Source organism: Condylura cristata, unplaced genomic scaffold (genome assembly GCF_000260355.1).
Source record: "Condylura cristata isolate star-nosed mole 26May11 unplaced genomic scaffold, ConCri1.0 scaffold00003, whole genome shotgun sequence".
Taxonomy (NCBI): domain Eukaryota; kingdom Metazoa; phylum Chordata; class Mammalia; order Eulipotyphla; family Talpidae; genus Condylura; species Condylura cristata.
The window spans coordinates 38,394,005-38,417,922 of record NW_004567104.1 but is presented as its reverse complement, the minus strand read 5'-3'; the positions used below and the strand labels follow the sequence as shown (position 1 = coordinate 38,417,922).

General features: G+C 34.1%; 1 long non-coding RNA gene across 1 annotated transcript in view; it reads right to left on the bottom strand.

The window, feature by feature from the left end:
* LOC105854337 overlaps positions 1 to 23,918 on the bottom strand; it is a 336,134-nt gene that overhangs the window by 180,936 nt on the left and 131,280 nt on the right. The window contains exons 3-4 of the long non-coding RNA XR_001146017.1: positions 17,493 to 17,539; positions 5,401 to 5,462 (exon numbers count right to left, since the gene is read on the bottom strand). This is a non-coding gene — a long non-coding RNA (uncharacterized LOC105854337). The remainder of the gene's footprint in view (positions 1 to 5,400; positions 5,463 to 17,492; positions 17,540 to 23,918) is intronic.

The window sequence follows — 23,918 nt, the reverse complement described above, 5'->3', positions numbered from 1 at the left end:
TGTTCATAACACCCACTCAAGGGGAAAGAAACTGGAAATAACCAAATGTCAATAATTTAGGTAGCGTTATATCCATAAATTAAAACAATTAGATAGCTACTAAAGTTCATGTAAGAACATGAAATATAAACACATACACTTACATGTATACATGATTTCAACATATGTGCACCGTACAGACAAAGCAAATGAATAAGCAAACAAAACAAGAGAACTTTAGATTTTTAACAGAATGTTGGTTACCTGAAAAGAAGGAGATGAAGAGTAGGAGGAATGGGGAGAGGAGGTTGAATAGATGGTAACTAGAACTCTGGTGATGTGTGTGATGTGGAACATACATTTAATTGTGTGAAGCTGTATTCCTGCAAAATATACAGTTTTGTAAACCAACGCTACTTCAGTAACTTAATAAAGTACAACAAAAATTAAGATACTGAAAAATAAACTATAGCACAACTACTACAAAATAAGTTATAATGTTAAGAAGAAAAAAGCATAAAGAACTTGAATATGATTCCTTCTCTGCTTTCAAAGTATAGGAATATTGGTACATTTCTGTACACAAATACACTTCAATCTGTTTCCTCTCATAATAGTAATATATAATAGCAAAGATATACTTTTTATTCCATATCCTCGTGTGCCATTTCATTTAAAATTTTACCAGGTATGCGTATTTTAAAAATACTGTGGAGAGTAGTAGTAAGTGGTAAAAAGTATACTATATGGAAATAGAGTATTACATAGCAACGTTTCTTTTTTTTTTTTTAGATTTATTTATTTACGCATACAGAACTGGGGTACAGGCCCCAGAGGCGCAGGGGTGATGAGAGTATTCACCAGAGACAGAGTGGGGAGCATAACAGGCAGACTGACGAAATACACTGCCGAGGGGAGCAGCGGGCGGGTCAGGAGAGGTCTGCCACGCCATGTGGTCACCTCCGGTTAGGCGGGGATTGAACTCATGCGGAAGTGGCTTAGGCTCAGGGCTGTGCTTTAACCCACTGCGCCATCAGGGAGGGCCAAAGCAACATTTCTTACTTTACACATTTCTAGACCTATCAGCTTCAGAGTTTCTATTTCCCCATCTATAAAATAATTGAATTACACTAAAAAGATAGCTGCAAATTTCTATCAGTTACCATTTATACTTTTGTGTCTTAAAAATCCAATATAAGATGGTGGAAAATGTTTGAGAATTAAATACTTATTATAAACATCTAGAGCTACTAAAATAACAAATAGCTATCGGGTATTTTATAGGTTGATTGTAGCCATGTATTAACAACAATAGAAAAGAATTAATAAGCTAACATGTTGGATAAACTGAATAAACTAACTAGTAATTTAAATAATATATACATGGTACATGGTACAAGTCCCTCTGGGTCTCAACAATAAACCCTGCCAAGGTATTGAAACATGCCAAACAAGACTGATCAGAAAGTGTATGACTTATTTACTTTACTGGCACTTCCAGCTAGCCACAGCCCAGATATATATTCTCAAATACACAACCTGAAATACACAATACTAAAATATTTGAAATCTATAGCATCACAGTGCTTGCTGACCAGTTATAAGAGGATGCCCTATCCTTTTTAATTTGTGGTGCTTGAAGTTCCACAAACCCAATGGTCTTCTTCTATTGTGACTTAGTATTCTTGTCATTTGATCAGATTTTTTTTTTTAAATCAAAGTGTTTCAAACATGGTTTGGATGAGAATTATATAGTCATCTAAGCTACATACTAAAAGTAATGCCCTGTGGCATTTAAAAAAAATAGTTATTCCTTCATTTCTGGTTTCCAATGTTGTAATAAGAACAGAAACATGGGAAGCACATTTGTAAGATTCTATGGTATGAACTGTATTCAATGTTACACAATAATCTGACTTATAAATTAGATTGTTGATAAAACTTCTCAAAAATTTTATTGGGGCCCTCCCTGGTGGCGCAGAGGGTGAAAGCACAGCACTAAGAAGCTAAAGCCACTTCCCATGAATTCAATCCATGCCTGCCCCGGAGGTGACCACATGGCCGGCAGACCTCTCCTGACCCGCCCGCTGCTCCCCTTAGCAGTATACTTCGTCAATCTGCCTGTTCTGCTCCCTACTCTGTCTCTGGTGAAGCTTCTCATCGCCCCTGAGCTTCTGGCCTGTACCCCAGTTCTGTATGCACAAATAAATAAATCTTTAAAAAAAATTATTGGGAAGTTTTTAGCTTCTCTAGAAAAAAAAAATGTAAACCCTCTCACTTAAAGCCTAATGATTTCTGAAATGCTATTTTTGGATGTTTTTCAAATGCTCACAGTAGACTTTTGACTTTCTTTTTTATTTTGATTTTTTATATAGTATAAATTTGGGTTATGGCAATACTGTTTCATGTTATACCATCAAGTCAAGGTAAAACCATAATGCTAAGAACACAATATTGATTACATACATTAAATTCCATCAAATTGCATCAATTTCAATAATTAACACCACATGTCCTTTTCTAGTTATGGATAAATACTTGTTTTGAATTGAGTTTTTGGAGAAATGTATGCTTCAGATTGAAAGTAGAGATGAAAAGAAGAAATTTCCTGTGCTTACCTCAACAAAAAAATTCATATTCATCAAAAGTCCTGTATTAAATCTTAACTTATTTTGAATTAATACTTAAACAAGTAGATATCCAATTTGGCCTTCCATTTTCATTTCCAATTTTTTTCTGTATAGGAAAACAGATGATACTACTCCTAGAAAAGATGATTTGCCAAAGGGAGAGAGAAATGATGGCTTAAGAATACCTGCAGCTTCTCTACCAGTTCCTACTGCCAGAGTAGGCAAAGCAATGGAATTTTTAAGGAAACATAAGCACAACAATGAATCTAGTCCCTTCAGTGTGGCCAGACTATCTTATTATCTTTCACAAATAACAAGACTGAGATTTTAGGGAGATTCTGTTAGGCATCATTAATCCATCCCCAAATGTTTATTACTGCTTGTCTTGCTATCAGAACAAAAGGAGTCAACTGCATATGCCTGAAGCAGATCAACTAACTGTACATTAATAGTTAGCAAACACACACAACACATGATCTCCTTACCCCTTTATTCTGCATGTAACCCCCTTGGGAGCACAATTCTGAACAACACCTAAGAATATAGATATCAAATTCTGTTAATCCAGATATTCTCTTACTTAGCTCATTTTATTCAGCTTCGTAGATCAAGCATTAATTCTTCAAAAGAGTCATCCATGACACTTCCCCACACCTCACACGTAGTTATTCTCTACCCTACTTTTCCTGTTTTACTTCCTGAATAGCACCGACTGCTTTCCAGATGTACCTTATAAATGTATTTGTCATTTGTTTATTGTTTCCTCCCAAACTCACTACCACCATACTACCTCCACAAAGTTTAAGATACTGATTTTCTTGTTGAGAAATCTATGTCCAGACTAGCCGGAAACTGGTATAACTTTAACCACATAATAAAAAAGAAATCTGTACTGTGGCAAAGAGGTAGTTTTTTTTTTTTTTCCTTTGGTTATTACAGCAACAGGAATAGGCCAAGCTAAAATGGGTAAAATAAAAATGCACCAGGCCCTCCGTGGTGGTGCAGCAGGTTAAAGCACAGCACTGGGAAGCTAAAGCCACTTCAACATAAGTTCAATCCCCTGCCCCAGAGGTGATCCACATGGTGAGTCAGACCTCTCCTGATTCGCCTGCTGCTCCCCTCAGCAGTGTACTTTGTCAGCCAGCCTGTTCTGTTTCCCACTCTGTCTCTGGTGAGTCCTCTCAGCGCCCCTGCACCTCTGGCCTGTACCCCAGTTCTGCATGCATAAATAAATAAATCTTTTTAAAAAATAAATTTTGGGTATAAATTGTAATTTTGCAAATTAAAATCACATTTTCAAATTTAAATATATTAAATACATTTCAAAGGTTATTTATTTTTTTTAATTTTCATTTATATTGTCTTTCTACCTCCTTGGCAGGAAGTCTAATGCTTACCTCTGTCTTCTGTCTTATGAATATACAATTATGTGTTATCCAGAAGTATACTAGAAGAGCTCCAAGTTAAATTCTCTACTAAAGAAATTTTAGTAGAGAAAGTCATAATTCATATAATCACTATACTAATCTTTTTTTCAAATTCAAATTGTTGGTAAAATGAATGTTTCTAAATAGAATTCTGTAATATTTTATATCCTGGGGGGTAAGGACCAACAAATGTTTTCTATTTATTCCAATTCTTTTAGGAATGACTATTTAATTATCTGCTTCCTCTGTCTACCCTATCCCTAATGCTAATATACTCTTACAAGAAAAGAAAAACAATTTCAACACCTTGGACATGAACTTGGGAAAGGTAGAAACAATGCAGGTATTCCAGTTGGGGACAACTGAGTTGAAATTCTGTGTTAGTCACATACTGGCTACATGAAGTTAGAATTAACCTCTCTGAGCTGAGTCTTGCTTTACCAATCTGCTCTTGGATACTCATCATTTCCAGTTATCAATTAATGGATGTGTATCTTTATATGCAGCCAGCATCATATTTATCTAATTAATAAAATGCTCAAGTCTGCTAAATATAGAGATTCAATTATTTCATGGTTTCAATGAGCAATTATTTGACACACATTTTTGTCACTCTATAACACTATAAATTTGAGGTGCATACTTGGTTTACAGTATCTAGACATTATTATGGGAAAAAATTCTAAAATCTCATGATTTATGCAGCCTGAAACTACTCTGAACTATAAAAGTATATTTGGTACCTCAATATAAACATGTATCACACCAAATGAAAAAAAAAACTGTATAACATCAAGTTCATTTTTAATTTTGTACTGCATCTTCAGAGTAACTATAATCCTGTTGATTACTTATTATGTGACTCAAATTCATAATCTATAATCAAGTTTTAGTAGTTCCAAAATGTATAAAAGAGATTAACTCGTAATTCAATTAAACCCATTAACAATATCAAGGTGCTAAGGTAACAAGTATCCTATAAATGATGAAAAGGTAAACTTTGTCATTCATAGAGGGAAGAAAGAATTAAAGTGTGATAATTTAAATAAGCCTGACATACTATTACAGAAAAATAAGGTTACTCTCTGTAGTAGATTGATGTGTCCCCCAAAACTTCATGTCTATATTGGACCTTAGAATGTGACAGTGTTGGGAAATGTAGTCTGAGCCAATATAACCACTGAGAGATCTTGAGATAAAAAAATCTTGGATTTAAGGTGAACCCTAAATTCAAAGGTTGGTATTCTAAAAGAAGATGAGACAAAGGAGGGAAAAGTCATGTAAAGATAAAGGTAGAATTTGAGGTTACACAGTGGAAAGCCAAGGAATCCAGAATCTGAAAAAGGCAAGAAAAACAGTCTTACCTGGGTCTTCAGAAAGACTGCGGACCTGCAGCACCTTGATTTTGGACTTCTGGACTCCAGAACTGTGAGACAAAAAAAAAATCTGTTGTTTTACAGCACTCAGTTTGTGGTAATTTGTTACAGCAGCCTCAGGATAATGACATAACCTTAGTCCTTTTGAATGAAAAAAGTGGAAGCGGGTACATCAATTTTGTAAATAAAAATAGTGACCTCAAATTCACAACTGACAGAATCGTCTTCTAATCCCACCTTTTGAAGAAAGCCAGAAACAGGTGTGGGTCATTTTTAAAAAGTTAATTATGAAATTTATATTTTTAAACAATCCAAGTGCCATACTGACATAATTAATAAATACAATGGTACATGATCAATAGCAAAAGCGTGATTAAAATCACGTAATTGAAAAAAAAATTAAATCTTCCATTCAATGAAAACTTATTTATGCTTTTGAAAGACTAGATTCAGAAAGTAAATATACCTACTTTGATCAATGGAAATTTGAATGTAATATAAAAATGTCAAAATATAGCAGGAAAAGACAATTTTCTTTTCACCCAAGAATTAACCTTTCCTCGCTCCTATAAGCATAGGTTGCTTTGTCTGAAACATCAGATCAACATAACTAAAGATTATGTTTGAACTGACTTCTGATACAAAATGAATAATTTCTTAAAAGTAATATCAAATTTAGCACTTATTTACTAAATAAATTATATTGTAAAAGCAATGTTTCAGTAAATTTTCAGCTTGTCTACTGTTTTCTGTACAGATCATCATGTATTTAAATTTACTTCAGAAGACCCTAACTCATTTACATTTTTTACCCTTAAATAGTCACAATCTTGTTTTGGTAGTCTTAAGAAAAAATGAGAATAGTAAAGAGCATAAAAAGTTTGAATACCATTAATAAAACATAGCTGAGGGATAAAAGATCTATTCACACATTTTCACTTTATCATCAATGTATGTCTTAAGAAAATTGGATATTATTTTCATAAACTCCCACAAAGACCTTCAAAATTATAAGTGATATATGGAGATATTCATCATTAAACATTACATGTCCAAAGCATGAATGATGGAAGGAATTATCACTTTAGGTAACACCTAATAATTACTTTTCTTTTTTATTTCATCCTAGGAGATGTGTAATAATCACTATTAGTAAACTAATTTACTTGTTTAGTTTAATAACTTTTGTTAGCCAACTATTCATTTACCAAATATTTTAAAGGTGAGAATAAGTGGCTATTACAACTCAGAGGTGAACCACTTTATATTTGAATTGTTTTCTGAAACATTGACTTTTAATACTTTAAAGCTTAGAACAAAGTAGATACAGAAAACTAAGGTATTTATATATTTAATTAGAAAGTGAATATAGTTAGATTAATAGCTAGAATAATTTTCATTGACTGAACAAATAAGTGAATAAAACACAAAAAATGGCAATGTTTAAAATCAATCAGTGTAAAAGTTACTTTAGTTATATAAATTATTAATAACAAATATTGATATAATGAAATAACTTATCGAGAAGCAATTAACAGTAAAATTAGTAATGGTTAGGTTATAAAATATTTCCTAAATTTCTTTGTTTTTTAAGATAAGCATAATTCTTTATTCTAACTGCATTGGTAAATATGTGAGCTCCTGAACAAATAATAAAAGGGATGGAAAAAGAAGAAGCTATATTGTACACCATGTTAAACATCGTATTATATGGCTTCAGAGGAGGATTATGATGATGGCAGAGGAAGTAAAGGAGGAAGATGGGAGGTGAAGCCAGTTTTCCTTTCAGAGTGCTGTGGTATACTGTAACCTCTAATTTACAGATGAATAAATGGAGCCAACACATGAGAGCTAACTGATATCTCATGACCAATAAGAAACTTACTTCAGATCTCTAAACCTCATGCTCTTTCCACTATAATAGTTATCTCTTTGTTCCCTGAAATCAGGAATACATAATAAAATTCTTAAATACTATAGTTAATGCAGAAATCCCTCAAATCATTGTGATGCTATCATAACTATAAAAATCAAAATCACATTTTAAAAAATTATTGATTTTATCTAAATATATAGAACAAAATCTTAAATCTCCCTTAATTTTTAATATAAAATCTGGCAGAACCTCCATGTTTATTGCTGCTTTATTTACAGTTGGAAAGACATGGAAAGAGCCCAAATGCCCAAAAGTGGATGACTGGGTTAAAAAAAAGATGTCGTACATATACACAATGGAATATTACTCAACAACCAAAAAAATAAATAAACACATGCCTTTTGCAGCAATATGGATGGAGCTGGAAAAGATCATGCTTAGTGAAAAAAGCCCAAAAGAAAAGGAAAAAAAAAAAAAAAAAAACAGGGTGGGTTCACTCCTAGCACAGGTATAATGAACCAGGTGAGAAAATAATAATAATAAACAGCTATATATCAGACATTTTATGAGGGTAGAGTGGGGAATGGGATCAAAAACAGTGGGGGGAGGGAAGTGCATTGGACCATGGTGATGTCACATGGGTAATTGGGTGATGGGAAGCCTACGGGGATTACAACTGAGATGGAAAAATGCAAAAATGATGGAAAAATAGACTATTATAGTATTTCAAAAAAAAATAATCTGGTAGAGGGCCCTCCCTGGTGGCGCAGCGGGTTAAAGCACAGCACTGAGAATCTAAAGCCACTTCCGCATGAGTTTGATTCCCGCCTGCCCCGGAGGTGATCCACATGGCCTGGCAGACCTCTCCTAACCCGCCCACCCGCTGCTCCCCTCAGCAGTGTACTTCATCGATCGGCCTGTTCTGTTCCCCACTCTGTCTCTGATGAAGCCTGTCACCGCCCCTGAGCCTCTGGCCCGTACCCCAGTTCTGTATGCACAAATAAATAAAATCTTAAAAAAAAAAAATCTAGTAGAAAGAAGGTGCTCCCAAAACTGTCATGTGAATTATATACAATGAAGGAAAAGAATAAGATCCTTTGGAAGCAAATGAGAAACCTTGTTCAGATAGCAGACTCAGTGAATATCTCTGTGGAGGTATTTTTAAATAATTAATTATATAATATTTCAATGTAGTTTACAGTCTAGCAGAGGAGAAAAAAACATTAAAATGTGATAATTATATAACCTCTTATCTATTTACAAATGAGGTCTGTCATGCATTATCCTTGCATATACTACATAATTCCAAAGTTAACTCATTTGTTGATAATACTTCTCAGATTGAAAATGACCTACTTTTCATTACTTAAGTTCTGTGTTTCATGTTTTATCAAAACCTTCCTAGTTTTAGTCCTATATCTTACCTTTTAGCTCACTGAAGTTTCTAACTCTACTGAAAAATTTCAACACTTAATTGTTTTTCTAGCCATGGTAAATGGTTTCACCTTACACCTGACTTCCATCAATGTTAATAATTGTCCAAATTGTTGTCTTCAAGTTCTAGTTCAGTGGCAGAGAGAACCCTGATGACTTAGTGATGTCTTATTGGGCAGTGAAGTGGAGCAAAGGGACACTAGGTCTACAGAATTTATTTAACAAGAGTGACTGATGATTTTTTATTTTTACTTTTATGGTGTTCATTTTCCACTAAATTTACAGCATGTATTTAATGATGAAAGTATCTTACTTTATTTATTTTTTTAAATTCTGCCTGTTCATGTAAGTTGTGTGTAGTCCGGGGCCATATATATTTCTTCACGTCCATACAATACAGCTATACCTTGTAAAACAGATATTTGCTAATTAGTGGTAATTAAATTATAGTTTTTGGATTCATTCCTTCTATTGTTCATAAACTTGAGATTTTCTCTTGGCTTCTTTCAAAAGACTGGCAAATTAAAAGCATCTTAAAGGGACTTTGTAAGACAAACTAAAGATTTCAGTAAAAATGCTGTCTTTGCTACCTCCTGGTTCAATTAAAGATTGGGAAGTTAATAATATTTAATAACTATGTACATGTCTGTAAGTAATATAGTGGAACAAAGATAAGATAAACAAGTACTTTTATATTGATTTAAACATATTTATAAACATTCTCAATAAATATCTTTTAAAAATATAGTATAAGGCCCTCACTGGGGGTGCAGCAAATTAAAGCACAGGACTAAGAGGCTAAAGCTACTTCAGCATGAGTTCCACCCCTGGCCCCAGAGGGACCCACATGGCATGGCAGACCTCCCTTGACAAGCTCTCTGTTCCCCTCAGCAGTGTACTTCATCAATCAACCTGTTCTGCTCCCCACTCTGTCTCTGGTGAATCCTCTCACCTACACCTCTACACCTCTGGCCTGTACCCCAGTTCTGTATGCATAAATAAATAAAGCTTAAAAAATATATAGTATATATATTATCTCCTAGATTTTTAATCCTTGTTTTAGCAAAGTGCATCTTCTTCCACATAGTATATGCTGAAGAAATCCATGTTGGTTAGTTTAGAGTTACATGAAATAGTTCCATTTCACATCCCCCCCCCCCCGCTAAGCAAATTTATTTATCATATTCCATAACAGCTCACAGTTTGTTATACATTAACTGCTCACTCTCTGTGCCAACAAGACTGTGCTGGAACAGCAAATGAATTTGGTGCACTCATTTAAATGATTCTGCAAACCACAGGCTACCCAGTTGTCTAATGATAAGAGAGCCCCAAAGCCACCTGATCACCATTATACTCTCTTAGTTTTTTGGACTATCATGGTCAGTACTGTCAGGATCTAAATGTTTGGAAGAATGAGAAGGAAAAGTTACCTCAGACATAATCATGAAGAGGGGTTTTATTAATTTAGGCACCAGTGATGATGTGACTAGGTTGGAAGGAGAAAGGGATATAGGATCTGAAGTGCTTTATCTGCTCCAAGACCAATGCTGGTTTTGGCACTTCTCTCACTCTAGTGAGTTGCAAAAAAACAAGCAGGTGCTAGCAATCTGAGAGACCACATGCCAGCTACAGCTGCTTCAAACTGATTCAATTACATCTGCCTGAATAGTCCCAGGACATCAAACAAGTTGAAGAGATCCATAGGTTGCAAGGAGTCCTAGACGATCCTGAGACAACCACCTGCACATAGCCAGGTTTGAAATAAGGATCTTTCTATACCCAGGCACAGGAAAAATATGTGATGAAAATGCAATTTTAATCCACCTTAAAAATAAACATTGGCTGGCGAGAACACAAAAGACTCCTTTAAGTTTTCATGTTCAAATTCTGACAGTATCCGAGTTCTTAAGGATACCTTGAAATAGCCTGATTTTGTGAGAACATTTCCCAAATCATCGGGTACAGCACATTTACAGAACATGCTCTTGGGATCCGGACTTCGCTCCAAACCTTGTTTGTACAAAAAGGGGCCAAGCAGCTGGGAAATTCTGGAGTGGAGTGTGTCCTCATTAGTTCCCATCTGCCACCAGAACTCAGCTCATGGCAAGTTTGGCTAAGTCCTGGTGTACTCAGGTCCAAATGTGGGTCAGTTTTAATTACACTATACAGAATTCAGTGTGCAGTTTTTAAATCCTTATTATACAGCACAGAGGAATGGGCAGTTCTCCAGCTAATCAATTTTTTAAAAGTACATATATAAAAATTTTAAACCAGGCTAGACAGACAGTGGGTGGAAAAAAAAGTCTTCTAAAATGAGTACAAGGGTTACTTAAGAGAATTATTAGAGAAACTGGGTCACAAGTAAGTTCTGCTTTAAAACTTCAAAGTAAGAAATAATTTTACTGGTAAGATCGGGAAGTTAAAGAACACAATACCACAACGTTTCTTGCTCTTTTAGTGTGAGTGAAGTAACAAGAGGGTGGGAACTTTAAAGTAAATACCTACAGGATCACTGACTTTCATGTATTCTGGATTTTGTTATGACTCATATCTAGTCCTTTTCAATGTTTATCACTCATAGCAGTGACTGTAAAAGAAAATTAAGAGGAATCATAAGCTATTATGTTAAAACCTGAGATGAGGGAATGAAAGAGAAAAAAGAAAAGCAGAATAGCCAAAGCTATGTATGAGCTGGCTTTCAATACCAATCGTACAAACTGGGGCCAAGAATCAACCAATGCAGTCTATGTTCAGAATCTAACCTATCCAAAATCTAAAATACCAAGCCTTCAAAGATAATGGTCAGCAAAAACTTCAGAAATGAGTATGTAGGTAGTCAACATTGGGTAATTATGAAAAAGGTATACTGCAGCATTTCTGGTGGATAAAATATCTTTTGGCTCAAGCCCTAATGACAAAACAACCACCAAAATCCCTTAAACACTCAAAATATTTTCCTAAATATGAGTTGATATGAAATATCTATCAAAGGAATTCTAGGTTTCATAACCCAGCAATTAACATTTACTTATTATATGATCTTGAACGAATCTTATGCTTTTTGAATATAGGTATTCTTTCCTCTATAATGGGAAAAATAACAATCATCTAATACACTGATGTATGAATTATCAACAATATATATTAAATATAAGGAATATAAAAGTCATTCAATAAATGTTAACTGTTATTTACCCAATGGCTATAAGATGAATTGTATCTCTTTCAAAAATATATGGTCAGCCCAAGTGTGACCTTATTTAGCTATATGTAGAGGTAATCAAGTTAAAATGAGATAGAGAGAATCCTAATACACAATGAATGGTGACCTTAGAATAAAAGGAAATTTGTACACAGAGGTAGCTATACCTCAAGGGAAGATGTTGTGAACAGATACAGAGAGAAAGTAAACTTACATTTAAAATACCTATTGTGTCCAGCCACTATGGAAAGGTATGTAGAGCTTCCTCAGGAGACTAAAAATGGATCCACCGTATAATCTAGCAATTCCACTCCTAGAAATCTACCCTGAAACATTAATTTGAAAGAAAATTTGCACTGCTATGTTTATTGCAGCACCATTTACAATAGGCAAGGTATTGAAACAACCCAAAATAGATGACTGGATTAAAATTTTTGGTAAATTTCTACAATGGAATATTATCCAGCTATCCAAAAAGACAAACTCATGTAATTTGCAGCAATTTGTATGGAGCTAGAAAGGATTATATTAGCCAAAATTAGTCAAAAGGAAAGAGAAATATTGCATGGTGTCACTTATGTACATGATATAGAGAAAACAAATGAAAAGTCAAGAAAAAGACAGAACTAGCAATCTGACCATAGAACTAGAGCATACAAGAAAGAAAGAGGCAGGAGTGAGGACAAAAGAGGGGCAAGGGTGATGGTTCATGGATGATACAGTGTGGGTGAACTATGGGGACTACAATAATAAAAGAAAAAACAAAATGGCCATTTTGTTCTACTTTGTTATAGCAACTCCAGCAAACTGATACCCAATTAAACAAAATTTCATTATTCCTCAATGTTACCTTGTCATTGTCAAAACTGTACATCTGACATTAGTTCAGTCAACTTTACTTCTCTGTTAAGGAGTGGTTTACTCCATTTATTGTCTATTGTTTTCACCTTTATTGTTCAGAAAGATGGTGCTACAGTATAAATGGACTGACTGAACACAGTTTACTGTAATTAAGATCACCTAGTTTTTATTAAAGGTAATTAAAGTAAAATCAAAATCAAAAATTTACTTGTCAATTATTGAGGGAGTTTCATAGGAGGTTATCAGGATATTTACCAGATAAATTTTCCTTAATAAAAAAGTAAAATTTTATATAGCCACCTATTCATTGTCAACTATTATCACTAAACTTAGGGATGCTTAGATTGTGGAAATGTTGCCAAGAGAACTATCTTCAGTTCATTACAGTGCATATCAGAACATGACTCAATTGGCAAGTAAGAGCTCTTCACTATTTGTTAGAGATTGTTTATAAGGATAAGTGACATACAAAGGAGAGGCGACGGTTGTCAGGAAGTATATCAATAGCCCTTCCATTGCAAGGCACATTCTGTTAGCAGCAGACCTTGAAGTGAATGTGGTTATCCTCATTTTAAGTTTTCCTTCAAATAGACACATTCTTTTATAGTACGTAAAAAGTGGGCTCTAACTAGGCTGCACTGAGGTACCAAGCCAGCCACTATCATTAAAGAACAAATTTTGTCCAAATTAACTTTTTTTTAATAACTGAATCCCACACTTCCTCCAAATTTCTGGGCTGTCCATCATAACTTCCATATTTTAGCAAAAGAGGAGAGAAGAAAATTAAAATCTAGGAAATACAGTGGATGTCATTCACTAAATAAAGTATTTTGTATGTCTAATCTACTTTAGTTCTCACATTAACCATTAAAAAGGTGGATGTGGTTATCACCATATCATAAACAAAAAAATTTAAGGCTTAGGAAAGTTTGGCAGCCTTGGTCAGGTGAATCACACAGCTACTAATCTGTGGAATTTCTATTTCAGGGCAGGTCATTGGATTCCAAAGTTCCTAAGTCTAAACTCAGGCAACAGATTTCAAATCCCTTCCAAAATAACTTATTTAAAGTATTCACAGACTTCTTTAAAACACTGGAAACCACATAGATACCAGACATCTTGCAAAACCTGACTTGGTTTATTCTTCTTACAAAGAAATCAATGTTTTTCACAAACAGGAATGGAAAGATTCAAGTTATCTGAAACGAGTTTTTTTCTGAGAACACTTGTAAGTACTTTAGATGCAGTACAGTGGCGATCAGTTTTATTATTACTATTTCAGCAATTTTACGTAGTCAATTTACTTCCTGGAGATAAATAATCAAGTTTCCAATGGTAGGAAATACATTAATTCTAATATTTTTCCAAATGTGGTATCTCATGCTAGACCAATAGTTCAAATCATGTATCTCTTACCTAACTATATTCTATAACTCTGGAAAGTATATGAAATATATGATTTCCTAATCATGTATAAATTAAACATGGTAGATAGATGCCTATTACTGTCCTTTCATGTTCTAAATCTCTTCTAAAGCCCTTGAAGAGGAGGTAATGGGATAGAATTGTTAAGAAAATGTATCTGACAGTGCTGAAATCAGATCCCTACTATCTTTCTTTAGTATCTGAGAAATAATAATGATGTTAGTGGCTAAAGAAATACTAGTAGTGCAGCTAAGATTTATTGAGCACTTGCTCTGTGCTAAGCATGGCATTCAGAATTTTACATTTATCATGTGATCAAACAGAGGAATGCAGTTCAATTTAGCCGTCAAGATTTGGGGGGAGAAAGGCAGTATATCTTTGATATTGACCTCGTACCCACTATTGTAAATTAAGGTGGAAGAAAATACATTTCCAGATGAAATGTACTTCCAAAGTAACAATATACATTAATATCATCCAACAGTGGGATCAAAATCCCAAGGCTCAGACAAGATATATTTGTTTGTTTTAAATTAAATCCCGGTTTTGTTTAGAATTCATTTATTTATGCATATCATAACTAGGGTACAGGTTAGAAGTACAGGGGTGAGAAGATTCTCCAGACATAGTGGGAAGCAGAACAGGCAGATTGTATGAAAACCACTGCTGAGGGGAGCAGCAGGCAGGACAGGAGAGGTCTGCAGTGCCATGTGGGTCACCTCCCTGGCTGCAGCATGGGATAGTTTCATAATGCTGAGCTTTAACCTGTTGTGCCACCAGGAGAGACCCAGACAAGATGTTTTGATGCTATAGATACTGGATCATTATGCAACCTCTTCAATTCTTATGCACTACCTCATGATACACAGATGTAACTTTTTCTATCTGACCTAGATCTTAATGATCAGTCTATCTCTACTTGACTTTATCTCTACTTGTTACAGATAAAATGAATAATAGAAAGCATAATTATAAACATGTATATAGTAAATAAAGGCCCATTATTTCTGTTTCCCCAAACAGCAACAGCTATTTAAAAGTATATACTCTTACCTAACCAAAAGAAACTCAAACTTTTTTTTTTTTTTTTCTGTTTTCAGTAGAGAGAGAAAAAAAAAAAAGAGAGAGAGAGAGAGGAGAAAAAGAAGTTGCTGGCTCAGGAAACCTATGTAATCAATCATGTAACAGAGGATTTGTTTATTTCTATGTGCAAAGTATTTACAAGGTGACTAATACCAGTCATTTTTATTGAATGCCTCTGTATGGGAATACTACAATTGGGAATACTACAATTTTCTCATAGTCAAAGTGAGTACAAAATATATCACAGTGTGCAATTCTTGATTACAATGACTAATCAATTCTTACATACTCATTTTTCATTTCAGTCTAGAATTTATCAGTGATTTTATCTCTGTCTAGAAGCTTAAAAAAATAATGGAAGTCCACCAAGACCCATTTAAAATATATAAATAACGAGCATCTAGGAACTTCCATCCCTCAGTCCCTAACACAACACCAAGTAGCATTGTTTTCACCTATGCATTTGTTCAACATGTACTGAACACTTACTATGGAGGAGACTATATGTTACAGAGATATGGTCAATCCTTATTATCTGTTTCCTACCCTCAAAGAGATTACTTAAATTCACGCTGTGGTGACTTATTTTGAAAAGCAGATTGAAATGGTTAAATAAAAGGACACTTCAGCTCTAGAATTCTATTTTACTAAATACTGAAAAAATACTATATAAAATTCTAAATAGTAATATATCACAAGACACTAGATACAGATGGTGCTAAATACTCTCAGTATTTAGTATTATAAACGATGTAAGTCATTGGAATAAGTTTTCAACATCACGAAATTGGTACTGTCAAATAATATTTTTAACCAATATCTTATATTGAATTGCCATTTTTATGTTGCATTTCTATAAGTTTATACCTAACTAGTATAAGAAATAACCTAGCTTGTCTATATTACAAATACAAAAATTTTATATAGTGATAGAAGCTAAAAGAAACTAAATGTCACTAACTGCAATATTTAGGAAAAAATTGCAATGACTAGGATTTGATGAAAATGAAGGTAAGTTTGTCCTTAAAGTCTATATCTGGATTTTAACCCCTGTTGGGGATCATCATTTTATTTTCATTTTTTCATATTTTAATTTCACTTTCATTTTCTCTCTTCTACCTAACTACATTAGAGATATATGCACACATCAAGAAATCATCTCACAATATATGCTTAAATTTTCTGAACGTGCCCCATGTGTCCACTAATAGCCAAATGCTTTCAAATCTGTTCAGCTAAGTGGATCAATAACTATATCCAGCCTCCTACGATGGGATTGCCAACATAGTAAAATTGAGCCAAATACAAATTGTCTCTACTAGGACAAAAAAGCACTGCCTACCCAGTTATCTAAACAGATCTACTCTTCTTAAGTATCCTTCAAAAAAGTTAGCATGCATATTATTTTGAGCAGTCAACCGTTATTAAAAAATACTGAGACTTGGAATGAAGATTTAGAGAAAATAGTTGTGAGCTCAAGCCAGTGAGTTTGATAAGCCAATACAAGTTCAAGGTCTACGTCAAATAAGAGGATTTTTTCAAGCTCAGAGTACACAAAATACGTAATAGCACAAGCAAATGCTAACAAGCTTCTCTGTGTCCCCACTCATATGACACAGCTGCAAGCAACAATTGAGCAGGTGCAACCAAGCTTTTGAGAATTCCTGCCTGTTGCCCAGGAACCACAACACCGCAGGCTGAGATTTTAAACAGGTGCAAACATTTTTTTCCATTCCTCTAGTGCTTGAGACAGTGCAGCAGACAGTACATCTGCAACAACAGCTCTTTACCTAAAGCAACCACAACAGAAAATAAACTTCCAAGCAGGAAAAAAAAAAAAAAAAAAGCTTGAAAATGTTGAAAATAAAACAATATCAGAAACAGTGGCTTTGCAACTTGACCCCCAGCAGTCACTTTACTAATAGTTTCATAAGAACTCTAATCTCTTCAAATGAATGCTTATAATTCAAATTATTCTGCCTTTTCAAATCTTAAAAACATTTATTTAATTCTTACAACAGTGTAAAACACAAGATATATATAAAACATGCTATCTTTAAGAAGCTGTTGATATTAAGTACTTAAAATTAACATTTTCACATTATGAAATCTATAAGCAATTTTAGTACACAAAAATGTAGTAACTTGTTATTACATACATAGATTTACATAACTATCGGTAAGTCACATACATACCTGAGCAGCTCTATGGGGCACAGAAGACTAGTAACTTATCAGGTACTCTGAAATACAAAGCAAATACATCAGATAAGTAAGACATATTCTAAGTGGAGTCACTATATATGCTTAGCCATTTTCTGTAAAGCAGTAGGGAACACTGTAGTGATTAAATAGGTAATTAATTTAATGTCTACACTTCCCCCATAAGATCACCATAAACTCCTATGTGTGAATATATACACAAAAAATCCTTTAGAAGAGTTATCTAAACCCAGCACCAGCAAGGAACTAAGATTTACCATGGTCTCAGAAGTGCAAATGCTTTCACTAGAGGATGAATCAAACACTTCAAAATGATTATTTTGGGGGTATACTTCCAAGAGTATTGCCTTCCTAATACAAATATGACTAATATTCTCTAAAGTGAAACAACTCAGAATTCATCTGCACTCAGTTTGGATAGACTATTGGTGAAGAAGAAAGGTGGTTTATAGAGGTGATGACATGAAAAATTCATTAATAAATAAAACTTGAGTGTTGACTAACTTAACAGTAAATGAGATTAAGCCCCTACAAAAGAGAATGCTACAGTTACACCAGCCAACAAACTTTAGAACACTGCCAATATAGCAGATTTCAGTCCTGGAGAAGACATAAGCCCAGCCTAAGCAAAGGTATGCAGACTTTAGAAGTAATCCTCAAAATAGCTGCATGGAGGTGGAAACTGTATTGTCTTAGCCAGACTCCATACTCCTGTGACCCTTGAAAACATATCATAATTCTTTATGAAAGTAACTGAAGTGTTCAATTTATTTACTTCTAAGCACAGTGGATGGCAGTTACATATTAAAGTATATAGGTCTAGCTAATACTTGCCTAACAGTCCACAGAAAAGTCAACTTTGATGATAGTTCAACAGAACACTACTTTCATGCACTTCTGATGGCAGTGTGTGAGCTGCTAATTATTTTTTAAAGGTTTATTTATTTATGCATACAGAACTGGGGTACAGGCCAGAGATGCAGGGGTGGTGAGAGGATTCACCATATATATATAGATGTATGTATGCATGTGTGTATACATATATATGCATGCATGCATATATACATACACATATATGAAAATATCTAGGGTGTAAAATACATGGACATTATGAAACTGCATGGATTAAGAAAAAAGGAAATACTAAGGGACTATATTTGGGTAATAAGATTATGATTTTAATTTTTTTTAATTTTACTTTCACATATGGTTAATTGACACAATAAATAATCTGTGCAAAAATAAGTATTTTCATAATGGAAAAAGGATATTAGTTGGCAGGATAGGGTAAAAGAAAAAATTTCTACAGTAACATATGGAAATCACAAATCTAACCTTCCTAAGTGAAGTAAATTAATTCAGTAATACATAAAATCCACTAAGCATACCTACCCTGAAAAATACATCCTCATAGGGGTACAACCAAGGTCACTTCATCCCAATGCTCTAAAATCTACACTGGTTAATTCAATAACACATTTTTAATCATCTTAGTAAAACTTCTTTAATTATGCATAGTGAAATGATGGCAAGAACAACTTAGGGTCACAAATCTGTTCAACCAAGTATAGACTAATTTAGTCACTAAGTCAACAAGTTTAATGACCATCTATTAGTTGTTCAGTAAGTAGCTATTGTATGTTTGGTATTATCGTATAGTGCTGTGTTTGGCATTATAATATAGTAAAAGATAAATCAGAATATATTTTACATTCAGAGCTAACAATTGAAAAATACTAGAAATCTGTATATATACCTTTCCATTAATTTTGTTGTGAAACCAAAACTGTTCCTAGTCTTTAAAAATACATACACATACAAATATATGTATACATATATATTCAACATACATAAAAATGTAAACACAGTACAATTTAAGGCATTTGTAACATATTTGGTATATTTTGAAGCAAGAAAACAGTACCAGAGTTATTCTTTTGTATTATTGAGAAAATACTAATATTTAGGTAACAATAAAAAGCCAATAGTATATAAGTATGCATCACTTATAAGATACCTTAGTAAACTGTTTCAAACTTTAACTTTTTCTATATGCGAAATATTTTTTATTAATACTTATATAATAGGAAAGCAGGTATGAAATAATATTGATCCAATCTTGGATGCCAGATGTGTAAAATCATCTAGGTTATCTAAGGTCACATAAAACATATGCACAATTATTAACAGGCTAGAGTTATTTATTGGCAACCAAAACAAATAAGTGAGTTACTTGCTAACCCTGCCAAAGAAACTGTTGGGACACCACCACCAGGGGAATAAAAGGAAAGCAACAGTGGACAGCCCAGTGCTGAAAGGACACCTAATCAACCAGAGGTGGAGGAGGAAAACTATTTTTGGTATGCAGAAAAATGATTCCGAGTAGAAGTTTTTACAATAGTAATTCAGTTTCCCTGAGACAAGGAACCATAGCTGGCACATGCCCCTCTGAAGCCAGTGTCACAAAATGGTTCTGAGGTTCCATCATGGGGTCAGCTTGTATGAAGCGGTGCCAAGCACAAACAGAAGCTATTCGTGTGATCAATGATCTGTAGATCTGAGACTCACAGAGTTCTGGACAGCCACAGAGTTATATGAAGCAGGACTGTGGTTAAATGATTAGCCTTTGACGTCAGACAAACCTGGAGTGGAATTCTGATTCCCTTTCTTTAATTGTGTGATCTTGAGAGAGTTAGAGTTTTCCTGTCTGTAAAATGCAAATCACACTACCTGCTCTATAGGATTGTTTGTGGGCATTACATATTCCAAGAATGTAAAGCAACTAGCCCAGTGTCTCCTACAAAATAAGTTTTGCTAAATAGGAGCATGGGTACTGTCCTAGTTGTATGAGAAAAGGAGAGGAAATCTGCCCCTTTGAACAAAGGAACTAAGTTAAGCAGTGAGTGAGAATATACCTAATGCTGACAGCTTGTTTAAACTATTACTCTACCTCCCACAGCTTTTCCAATAGCCAGTCATGTGCTGGATGTTCACAGAATGTCTCTGAATCAGGAAATATGCTAACAATATCAACAGCTACAATAAGCAACCCTAACCAGTCTTTGCAAGCACTATTCCTGTTACTGAAAAGGCAGTATGTAAGTGACCTGTGCAGAAAACTGGCTATTTTTCTAAAGGAAAATAAAGAATATTCCTCTAAACTTAACTGAAACAATCAGGAACTAGAAAATAAGAATGAAATGAGGCCCTCCCTGGTGGAGTAGCGGGTTAAAGCACAGCACTGAGAAGCTAAAGCCACTTCCGCATGAGTTCCATTCCCACCTGCCCCAAAGGTGACCACATGGCGTGGCAGACCTCTCCTGACCCGCCCGCTGCTCCCCTCAGCAGTGTACTTCGTCGATCTGCCTCTCACCGCCCCTGAGCCTCTGGCCTGTACCGCAGTTCTGTATGAATAAATAAATAAATCTTTAAAAAAAAAAAAAGAATGAAATGAATGCAATTATTCAACTAGAATCAAACCAATGTGCTGTGGGCTCATCAATCACATGTGGGCAGCATCACTTTTTTGTTCTGTAGTTTTTTGTAGTTTCTACAAGTGACGTGAGAACACACAGAATGCAAGATTTGCAAATATAAGTTAAAAAGATTACAATCACTTTTTCTCTAGGGGTTTTAATAAATGAGTGAATGCATTCTTATGTTTCCTGAATCCATATTTCTGTTTTGATTTTGTGGACAACATAGATCCAGAAATGTGAAATGATGCCTTCAGAAAACCACAGATTATATTATCCCTAGAATTGTTTGGCTCACTGAGAGTGAAGTTACTACTAACAATACTGCAGAGAAAGATAAAATATAGAAAGATATAATATAGAGGATTATTTAAAGTAATTTTTATTCCCAGATTGGCACAAGTGTGTTCCACAATGGGAATGAATAGATTCTAACGGATGGTACAAAGTACAGAAAATTAGCTACAGTCCATATTGTTTGCGTCTGTCAGGAGATGGAAGAGGGGGTTACTTTGAACCATGAATAAATCTCACAGTTTATTAAGCTAAGGCCCTGAAAAGGGTCTACAGGAGCAATAACTCCGTAAGTGTTATTGAACCTAACTTTAAACTAAAGAAGAAAAATTCCCTTGTGACAAGCACTCTTAGTAACCTTTCAAAAAAGATTTATTTATTTATACATACAGAATTGGGGAATAGCCAGAGATGCAGGGGCAGCGAGAGGATTCACCAGAAACAAAGTGGGGAGCAGAACAGGTGGATTGATGAAGTACACTGCTGAGGGGAGCAGCAGGGGAGCAAGGAGAGGTCTGCCACGCCATGTGGGTCACCTTGGGGATGGGAATCGAACTCGCACTGAAGTCACCACTGCTTGGCTTAGCTTCACAGTGCAGAGCTCCAACCTGCTGTGCCAGCAGGGCAGGCCCACTCTTAGTAACATTTTAAGTGTTTTAAACTTAAAAATTTACCTATCTTGAAAAGACACTATGTAATTCAAAATACTTTTATTTTACTTAATATATATTACTTCTTCTAGACTCATTACTGAGCTTAGTGTTCTATCATTATAATATTGTTATTATAAAATGTAGACTTTAATAACCAAGAAAGTCAATTTAATTGTTAAAAATTGAGGTGTCCTGACTTCTGCAACTTATCTGAACAGAAAACCTATAAAGTGTAAGGAAAACTGTCATTGTAAAAGTAAACCTGAAAAACCTTGTTAATTATACTTATTTTTGTAAATTACTAAGCAAGATTTAGCCTTTAACTCTAAAATTTATCTTTCTATCATAAAGACTAAATATGAGAAGCAACAGTTATCTATCAATTCTGCTAACTGGAAACAGATAAATTGCAATAAGGAAGGAAAGAAATCAAAAGATAAATGCCTATCCTTTCACCCAAGAACACAGTTGGTCTGTCTAGACCTTAGGTCAGATCAACTGTAAAAAAGCTATAAAATGCATTTTAAAAAAAAAGCTAATAAAAATTATATATTTGAATTTTCTAGAATAATGGCTATCACTTAAAATAGGACAATTTAATATCAATTTTATGTGTAAACATGATGAACTTGAACTTAGAAACCTGATCTAAAATATAATAACTTAATAATTACACTTTCCCATAATTTATATTTCATAGTTATTAAGTAAATGATTTTTTAATAGATGATTTTTTAAAACTTAATTTCTCACATAAAGGTTAAGAGTAGTTAAGAAAATGAACACAACTGAAATTTAGATAAACAGTAATTATATTTTCAAAACCCTCTCATTTTGAAGCTGTGACTATCAAATGGAATTCGTTACTCTTGGGGAGTGCAAAAATTCTGACATGCTTGTACACATTCTTGGGGTTGGGGATGAGATATTACCTGCTTTTTTGATGCTCTATGTTTAATCTTGTAATAATCATCATACTGCACAAACAAACAAACAAAAAATAAGACTACAAACATGGGAACAGGAGTTTCATATTATTCACCATTACATCTCTAGTGCTAAGCACAAGCACCCAATAAATAGTTGGCATGACTTAAATAATGTTCATACAATGATTTAATAATGTTACATATATTCCTGATAATCAAGAAAAATAACAACATAAAAATTAAAGTAATTAAATTCCTACACAAGTTCTTTTTCAAACTTTTTAAAGGACTATGTTTCCACCCGATTTTTTTACTTTTTTCTATTTTTCTTTAATCAGTACAGAGCTAAGTGATGAGAATCTGAATTGTAAATGTTTACAACATATTAGGAAACCTGGTGGACTTGGCCCCAGAGTGGACAGGGGTGAATGAATACAAAGCCATCCCACTTGTTAACAAACACCTAATATAGTAGCAGTTGAACACAGAGTTCCCTGAGAGAGTTCTGCAATTCCTAACCAATTGTGCGATGCTTCCACTGACTCTGAATGGCCTCCACTGACCATTGTTCCTGAGACAGACCCCTCCATTATTTTATTCTTTTGTGACAAATATAATAGTTTGAATTATTCATGTGATTATTGATTTATGTATTTATTCTTTCTCTTCTCCACTAGGTTCTTCATTCCACAGAGGCCATGTTACTTTGTTAATAAGCACACTATAATCAGGGTCCAGTTTACTGCCTGATATACAATAAATACTCAATAACTATTTGTCAGATGTGTATATGTGAGTTTTGGGACAACAGATTTAAATCATAAGAGATTGTAAAATTAGATAGGTAACAGATACCCACTATCATTTTTTTCCCCCTCTACATTCCAACTCTGCCCACGAGAGCCTTATAGTAGTGTTTTTTTTGTTTTTGTTTTTTTGGATTATAAACTTGATTCAATTGATGGAATGTCAAGAAAACTTCAGAAGCAATTCTAGGTGGGTTATAGGTAGAATATCTAGAATTAGAAAGAGACCATTTCATTAGAA